General features: G+C 41.9%; 1 long non-coding RNA gene across 5 annotated transcripts; it reads right to left on the reverse strand.

Annotated features, from left to right (window-relative positions):
* Positions 1 to 4,259: 4,259 nt before the first annotated feature.
* LOC119336612 lies at positions 4,260 to 7,745 on the reverse strand. 5 transcript variants are annotated; one of them, XR_005162675.1, is made up of 7 exons: positions 7,244 to 7,745; positions 6,960 to 7,034; positions 6,758 to 6,887; positions 6,220 to 6,357; positions 6,054 to 6,139; positions 5,033 to 5,217; positions 4,260 to 4,846 (listed from the first exon to the last, which is right to left on the reverse strand). It is a non-coding gene; the product is annotated as an uncharacterized LOC119336612 (long non-coding RNA). The 5 variants fall into 5 exon arrangements; XR_005162685.1 differs by having other exon boundaries at positions 6,758 to 6,828; positions 6,955 to 7,034; XR_005162680.1 differs by having other exon boundaries at positions 6,758 to 6,876; positions 6,955 to 7,034.
* Positions 7,746 to 7,984: the final 239 nt, after the last annotated feature.

The raw sequence follows: 7,984 nt of genomic DNA on the forward strand, positions 1-7,984 counted from the left end.
TGTTGCTTCCCTCGACTATCTAATGGTTGACCCTTGCGTCGTGTGGTAACTTTGTATTTGGATTTTTTTTTCTATTTCTCTTGTTACATGTATATATTTTTTGGCCCGATTTCTTTTATAAACAGGTCAAGTTGTTTAGGTTCTGCTTCTAGTTGTCCTTATATACTTAATCGTCTATTTGCATATGGCTAAGTTTGAGTAATATATTTACGTAGCGGACCCCACTCTCCCTTTTTTTTGACAACTCCCCCTCTCCTCTTTACGTTATGTTGTAAGTTTGTATTTGAGTTCTTTTTCCCATTGTTTCTTGTATCTTTTTTCTGCCCGGGTTTCCTCATAAACGTGTTTAGGTTTTCAATCTGGTTTCCTTTATAAACAGAATCATCTCTTCGCACGTATTAAAAAACAAAGCTCATTCATGTAAAGATGACAGAGTCACTATGCACCTCATTATTTCCTACTACATCAATGTACAGTAAAGAAAGTAATCAACCTTCCATAACTAATGAGATATGTATGACACCTTAGACTTGATAAATTTGAAGTATGGTCATAAATCACCTCATTTGCTATTGAAGCTATTTTGAGAACGGAGGGTCTCTCTGCTGGTAAGTTTTGTGGATGTGCATGCTGCCCGTGCAAGTTCGAGTCTTCGCCTCCGTGACACCTCACGTGTTACTGCGGGAATCAGATGCAATATATTTCAATAAGATCCGGTTGCATGAAACATGAATATTTGGGTTATAAGAAAAACTAAAATTATAGATTATATATTATATTTGGTTATTGTATAGTTGAAAATATTTACTAAATATAAGTAACATAATATAATAGAAAATATTTCTCCATGCATGTCGAGTGGGCCCTTGACAAGGTGACATGTGTGCATGTTGAGAAAATAAAAGTACTGAAGATCAACTAATAAAAAAATCATATGTATTGTGGTGGGCCTTGATGAGATGGCATGTGTGAATGTTAAGATAACCTAAATAGTGGGTACCCCGCAAGTTGCTTTGGGAATTGGTTCTAAACTTGTAATATAATCTTTTGATGAGAGTTTGTTGTATGGAATTATACTATGAGTATAAATGCTAAAAATGAGACTTCTCGTCATGGACTTCTACTTCTCTAAAGAGGAATTCATGCCCTTCCAAGTTTTTGGACTGCCGTCATCGTTCATGGACTTTCATTTCTTGTGGTTTTCCAATAAATCCCAACAATGTTCAAGGCAGAATGATTTTCCTTTTGACAGTGGCGTTTGTTGGTACCTCTCCTGAGCTATGCTATCCTAAAACAAGCAAATGATCCAAATTATAAGAATGTTCAAAGTAATGCAAATCTGGCAATACAAACAATAGATTGCTTACATATTTTTCAATGATAACAATGCTAGGAGGAGCGTGCCTCATTTGCTCCGAACAACTTGCATAACGATTGCACATATCTGGAATCGTGTCCCATCGGTTTGTGAGAGATTTGAGGGTACGACTCGTTCTCCTCCCAAGATTATATTTGAAAGCGTTTCTCAATGCGCTTCCAATACTTTCAGGGCGGTTGATCTTTACCGGTGACCGCAGCGAGAGAAATATCTTCCAATTACATGACAAAGTGCAATATCCTCAATGGGCTTAAAGTTGATTCACCGAACTATTTTCTGCTTCTTAGACAAGTCGAATGCCTTGAATTAATCAAATTCCACATCTTGGCCTAACTCATGATCAAAATGTGATAATTGCGCATCATTTGTCCTAGAATCACCAATTATACTATTGAGAAATCTTTTGTCTTTGAGGGCTGATCCCCCAAATCCAGAAAATAATCACTAAATAACAACAAATGCAAATTTCCAAACAACTTTTCATTGTCACCTCACATTCAGTTAAACATAGACTGAATTCAAGGCATATATTGATTTTTTTACCTCACTATTGTTTCTACTCTGGTGTCCGATTCGGTAGCCGCCCTAGTTTCACCTGCCGTCGGGCGGGGGGGAGGGGAGCGAGGAGGGCTTAGGGAAGCGTTGCGACCCTTCCTCGTCTTCTTCTTCGGTCCCTTGGAGGGAGGCCGCAACCTCCACAAGGCGACATAGGCATCACTGCATCAGATTCTTCACCGGCAGGGTGGAGGTCAGCCATCGGAGGAGTAACGACCGTTGAATTCATTGTGTTCAACTCCAATATGATGAAATCATTTGCAAGGGTGCGAGTCGATATCCATAGCACCGTCGTCGAGGACTGGGGACAAACGGGCGTGGACAAAGGTGGCACTACGACAAGAGAGGGAGAGAGGGGTGGCACGATGCGGGCGAGAAGAGCAATGAGAAGGAAAAATGTCGTTTTCGTCGAACCATTTTTCGGATGAAGTGCGCTCCAAATATCCCCATAGCCATCAAATATGGAGGCTCGCGGGTCGGTTTGGATCACGCTCCAAAAGTTATGGCGATCGAGTACAAGATGACGGCTTTGCTAGAGTGACATTTACAACCAAAATTGACATAATGACGGTTATTATGATAATCCGACCAGTACGACGACTCTACTAGAATTGCTCGAGAAAAGTCCTAGGTATTAACGTCTTAAAAAGCCTCTTCTCTTTCCTCATCCACAAGAAAAAAGATCACATACTTTCCTCCTACTCCCGTCGACGTCACCTTTGGTCCACCCCCATCTCCGATAGCCTTTGGGCCATGAAGGTGCGGAGGACCTCGGCCCCTCACAGGCGGGAGGGACCTCGTTATTGTTCTTATTAGGTTTAGTGTCTTGGTTGAGGCTTGGTGGCGACAATGACGTCCCTCAGTAGGAATATGTCTCCCACATTCTATCACCACCCCAAAGGTGTGTCTTGCGTCATCGGAGAGCGTGTGGATGTATGTCTCTGTCAGATCTCGCGGGGTTCGATCTGTGCCGGTCTTCGGTGGATCTGTTTGGATCCTGTCTTTGTTAGTCTTTGTTTGGGTGTTTGCAGATTTGATCCTTCCGATTTACGACTTTCTTTATCGGTGATGGTTGCTGTTGTGATGTGTTGGTCCTGTGAGACCTTAGCACGATGACTTCCGATTGTCCACTATAACAAAGTTATCCTAGCTCCAGTGAGGGAGGGGAGCGGCACGCATTCGGCTCGCTCTAGTGATTGTACTGGTTGCTAGGTGGTCTGTGAATCTGGTTGTAATTTTGTTACCTCCCATGTTTTTTGTACTATCATAAAAAATGAATAGATTGAAGGTTTCTAAAAGAGGTCCTAGGTAGGATCATGACACCCAGTCCGAGTTTATTTGCTTGGTTTACTGTACATTTTTTCAGATCGCTAACCAAAGCCTGCCGCTTGGTCGTCTGCTATGCTATACCGAGCCTTCGTGTATTCTTGCTCTTTTGGCTGGGCCTTCTAGAACTGATTAGATCCGAGTGGATACGTTAGGTGAGCTAAAACCCTATTGGAGATGCAGCCACACTCTTTGGTGCATGTAGCAGAAACTAGGATGCCCGCAGGCAGATCAACGAAAGGTAAAGCGAGAATATTTTGGGTTGATTATTTCTATTTTCTTTTTATGCATGCTTGCAATCATTGAAATGCGAGTAGGGGAATGGTTTATGCGTCGTGATAGTACTAGTATGAACTCAACAACAAGAAAAGGTAAATACACTTCGAAAAAAGGTAAATACAAAAAAGGTTGAAAATAATGTGTCCGTGCGTTGAACTGGTACGGTATTCGGTGCTTGGCCAGTCGTTCTTCCCATAATGCAAAAGGAACTATATCCTTCAATTTCCAACATTAGGAGGTACTACCTCTGTCCTACTTTATTGGTTCTCATCGTATTTTGTGTCAAATTTTGATCATAAATTTAACTAATAAAATGTTGCTAGTTAAATTTATGGTCAAAATTTGACACAAATATAATGGGGATCAATAAATCAGGACGGAGGTAGTAACACGCGAGCAAAAAAATGGCATGAAAGGCTTCCTTCTGTTTCAAAATGTAGAAAGGTGCAATTTGAGAATAAAACTGAAAAAAATATAGATCAAAAACGAAAACCTCTAACAGAAATGCATGCCCAAACAAAAATTTCGTACTTATGCATGTGAAAATATTTTTATAGACATGTGGCCCAATCGTATTGGAAACCTACCATAACCTAACTCCTCTTTTCCCTGAAAAAAAAAACTAACTCCTCTTTGAAGATGACTGCACCCAAAGTTTGATATTTCAATCAGCTTAATTATTTGGCACAGATCTTTGACACAGCACTGCCTTGAACTGTGTTCTGCGCCGCAGAAAACACAAACTAAAATTGATGAAGTTGAGACAACTAAGGGTACATATATTGCATTAGTAAACAAATAACAATAGAATGTACTTTTATGTAGAATTAAAAGTGTGGAGAGAAAATAAATAAACCCGAGGGAAAACTATCTATTAGTCCTCATAAATCAAAACACAACATGTTCAGGCTTTCTCAGTCAACAGTCTACTCAAATGTAATTAATATATAGCAGATCAATGACAAAAACACATGCCAAAACATGCCGGCCAAAATAAAGAGGTAGAAAGCCTATTTTAAATCCATGACTGGTTACAAACTTGCATCAACCTACTACATTAAATATATAATGGCAGTTCTGGATGTTGCTTAACATGGAGCATAGTTTGATGGTGCAGTGCAACCTCATAAACTCTGCATACAACAACCTGTAAAGAAATGTGAACCAAAATAAAGTGTCATTGCTTCAAATGATATAACATACCCGAATGCCATTTCTTCATATCCCATCTCTCGAACAGAGGCATGCCAGTAAGAGGTTGCCAGTGCGTACATCAAGCCATCGGCAAAAAGAACCGGAGAGACCAACCTGCAAAAATAATTGCAATTCTTTTACAACAACAAATCTTGTGCAAGCAAATGACGTGAAGGGAACAAAAGATAAGCAATCAACGTGGTCAATGAGCAAAGGTGCTCCAGGGCAGAAGGAACTACACACAAACTCGTGAAGAAGCAACCTGAAATTGGTAAAACAAAGTGGCAGCTAGAAACTAACCTGAACTAATAAGAACATGCCATGGTCAGCCATCACCCAAGCATGAAAAACAAATACGGGGCATTTTTTAGTGATGCAGGGTCACGGCCTTGTTGGCGAGGTCTGCAACTCCTTCTCCGGTCCTCTCTGCTCTCCTCTGCCTCATCTCATAACTACTTCTACTAATTGTTGATTGGGTTCGGTTGCTGTCAAAATCAAGACAATTGCATTCAAGCACAACGCAGTACCTTATTCAAGAAAGAACAACACGCCTTAAATACAGTAGGTGTATCCCATGGTCACACCTAAAAACTTAGGAAAAGTATGTAGTCCGTGCCCCAAGTATAAATACTCTGTTCTCACCTTAAACTATCACAAAGAGAAAAATAAAAACACAACTGCTAATATAAATGCAGACCAGTGCACAACATATTAGGTGAAGATTTCCAAGCAACCAGATCAGTTTATTTTTTGCAGGTAAGCAACCAGATCAGTTTAGTTGCATACAGCATGCATGTTCATCCAACTACTTCCATAAACAGTTGAATTACGCTTTCATAAACTCATTCCCACCAATCCATCCATTATGAGTAAACAGCAACCACTACCCAATTGCTTATCAAGAATAACCCAAAGCAACAAGCTGAACATAATTCTATCACCACACCGTTTTGAAATCTTTTTCTTTTTTAAGCTAATCAAGCCTGCTCCTTTTCTTTTTTGGTTAAAGCTAGGTTGGTGAGCTTGGAGAAGAAAAGCAATTAATAAATTTACCCAAAATAAATTATCTTCTTATCTGCTTTAATGGAACATAGTAAGAACGTGGCGTTGCTGTCTGTGTTAACAAGCAAGGTAAGCAAGAAAAGCAATATATAAATTTTATTGTTGCGCCATCGGCCCAAGAAGCCAATTAGAAGAGATAATTATAATCTGTTAGTAGTCAACAAGCAAGGTAAGCAAGATTTCAGTAACCAGCATTAAAGAGCCAAATAACACAGTACAACTGCCAACCAATGATTTTGATGTAAGAGAGATTTCCTACCTCTTAGGCTAGGTTTGGTCAGACTGCATGTTCTTCTCATCTCCGGTAACCACAGCATCAGCATTCTCACCATCCAGCTTAGTTTCCTATTTTTCATGTGGGGATCATCAGTGGAAGAAATTTGTAACAGGGAAAAATAGTAGTTGAATTTAACAGAAGCACTAACATCTTCCTTGGATATAGGTCAATAGCATCTTCAACTGAAGTACTTTCTCTACTATCGACAGAAGCCGACACAGGAACCTTGGCTTTGGAAGGTTAAGTGAACAGCTTGCAATGGTGGTTCGTAGGGCAGGGTGATTTGCTGCATTAAAATGCAAAAGCACATAAGGCGTAAGCAATCTAAATGGAAATGTTCAAGAAGTAGGTAGTTCAAAGGTAGATAATGCATCACACACTTTCCATTGGCTTTTTTTTAAGTGGGACTCACTCACCAAAGTTAAATTAATGGAAAATTAGATATGGGCTACTGTTTAAAGAAAACCCAGAGAAAACCACCATATACCGGGTTCTTATTAATGCTATTGTTTGCTATCAATATATCTATTAAAACTCTCCTACCTGATGAGAGGAAAATGACACTACAGGATGGGGTCTGATGGCATAAAGAAACCATCATGATTGCACAGATAGCAGCCCCTGATTAATGTGAATATGAGAGAGAAATGGGAGCAGAGTGGGCTGGAAGTACAAAGAAAACTAACCTTAGGTAAGTTGCTCACTAATGATGCAGAATCTAGAGGTACACACTGATGATGCAGAACCTGGAGGACACCTGGTCATATACACTCCGTCAGTATCTACCTCCTCCATAGGTGAAGACCTGATTTTACTCTGAATCAAAGAGCAGCCCCTTGAAGATAGGAAAATGTAGGCAATTAATTGTCAGATTAGGAATTACCTCACCTTTGCTCTGTTGCTAGTCAACCAAATTGACTCTGGTGTGCTGCCGCAAATGTGGTGCTATGGCCAAGGAAAAAGCTACAGAGAAGGAAGAAGAAACCAGTGAAGAAGAGATCTAAGTTTTCTGCTGAGTATAGGAAAATCTACAGAGAAGGAAGAAGAAACCAGTGAAGAAGGGATCTAAGTTTTCTGCTGAGTATAGGAAAATCTATGGAGATTCATTGTTATAATCAAAATAAAATCAACAACACACGAATAGGAAAGAAGAGGATGGAAGAAGAACAAACCTCAATGACATGAACGGAGCAGAGGAAGCAAACTCGTTGCCTCGGACCTGAGGGCGAAGTGAGGGATGGAAAGAGGAAAGAGGGAAGAGGGCGAATCAGAGAGGGAACGAAAGGGACGGCGTCCTCCCCTGCCTCATACCCTCCCCAGATCGGGGCCCGAAGCAGCCGCTCCCGCCTCCGCCTTCTCGCCCCTAGCCGGCGCGGCGTGAGGGGCGGCGACCCGGCGAGCCCGTCAGTCGAGAGCCTGGCCGGTGCCGGCGGATCAAGCTCTTCTGGCAGTACAGCACGGGCGCGCCACGCAGCCGGCCAGCAAGCTCTGCCGCCCGCGCGCGCATGCCAACGTCCACGTCGATGGCGAAGAAGAGGAAGGCGGCGAACCAACCGTGGGGGTCGACAATGGCGGGGGGAGAGAGAAAGAGAGGGAGAGGGTGAGGACGAGGGGGGAGCCGCCGGGGACCGGGGGGCTGAGGTGGGGAGGCGGCTAGGGTTAAGGAGGTGCACGCGCGTGGGGTGTCGCTGCCTGTTTCTCCACGGACTGTAATTTATACCCCTACACGTGAAAAGACTAAAATGTCCTCGGCGGGGCACGAAATTTACAGGCGGTGGCGGCAGCACTGTTGATAGCGATTTAGGGGCGGCGTGGCTACCTTCGTCGTACCTAGCTCTTCTTCAGGCTTTTATAAGGTAAATGTTACTCTCTATAATTGTTTAAAATAATTGCATCTTGTCTAGCAGGTTATT

Source organism: Triticum dicoccoides, chromosome 1B (genome assembly GCF_002162155.2).
Source record: "Triticum dicoccoides isolate Atlit2015 ecotype Zavitan chromosome 1B, WEW_v2.0, whole genome shotgun sequence".
In the NCBI taxonomy this organism is placed as follows: Eukaryota; Viridiplantae; Streptophyta; class Magnoliopsida; order Poales; family Poaceae; genus Triticum; species Triticum dicoccoides.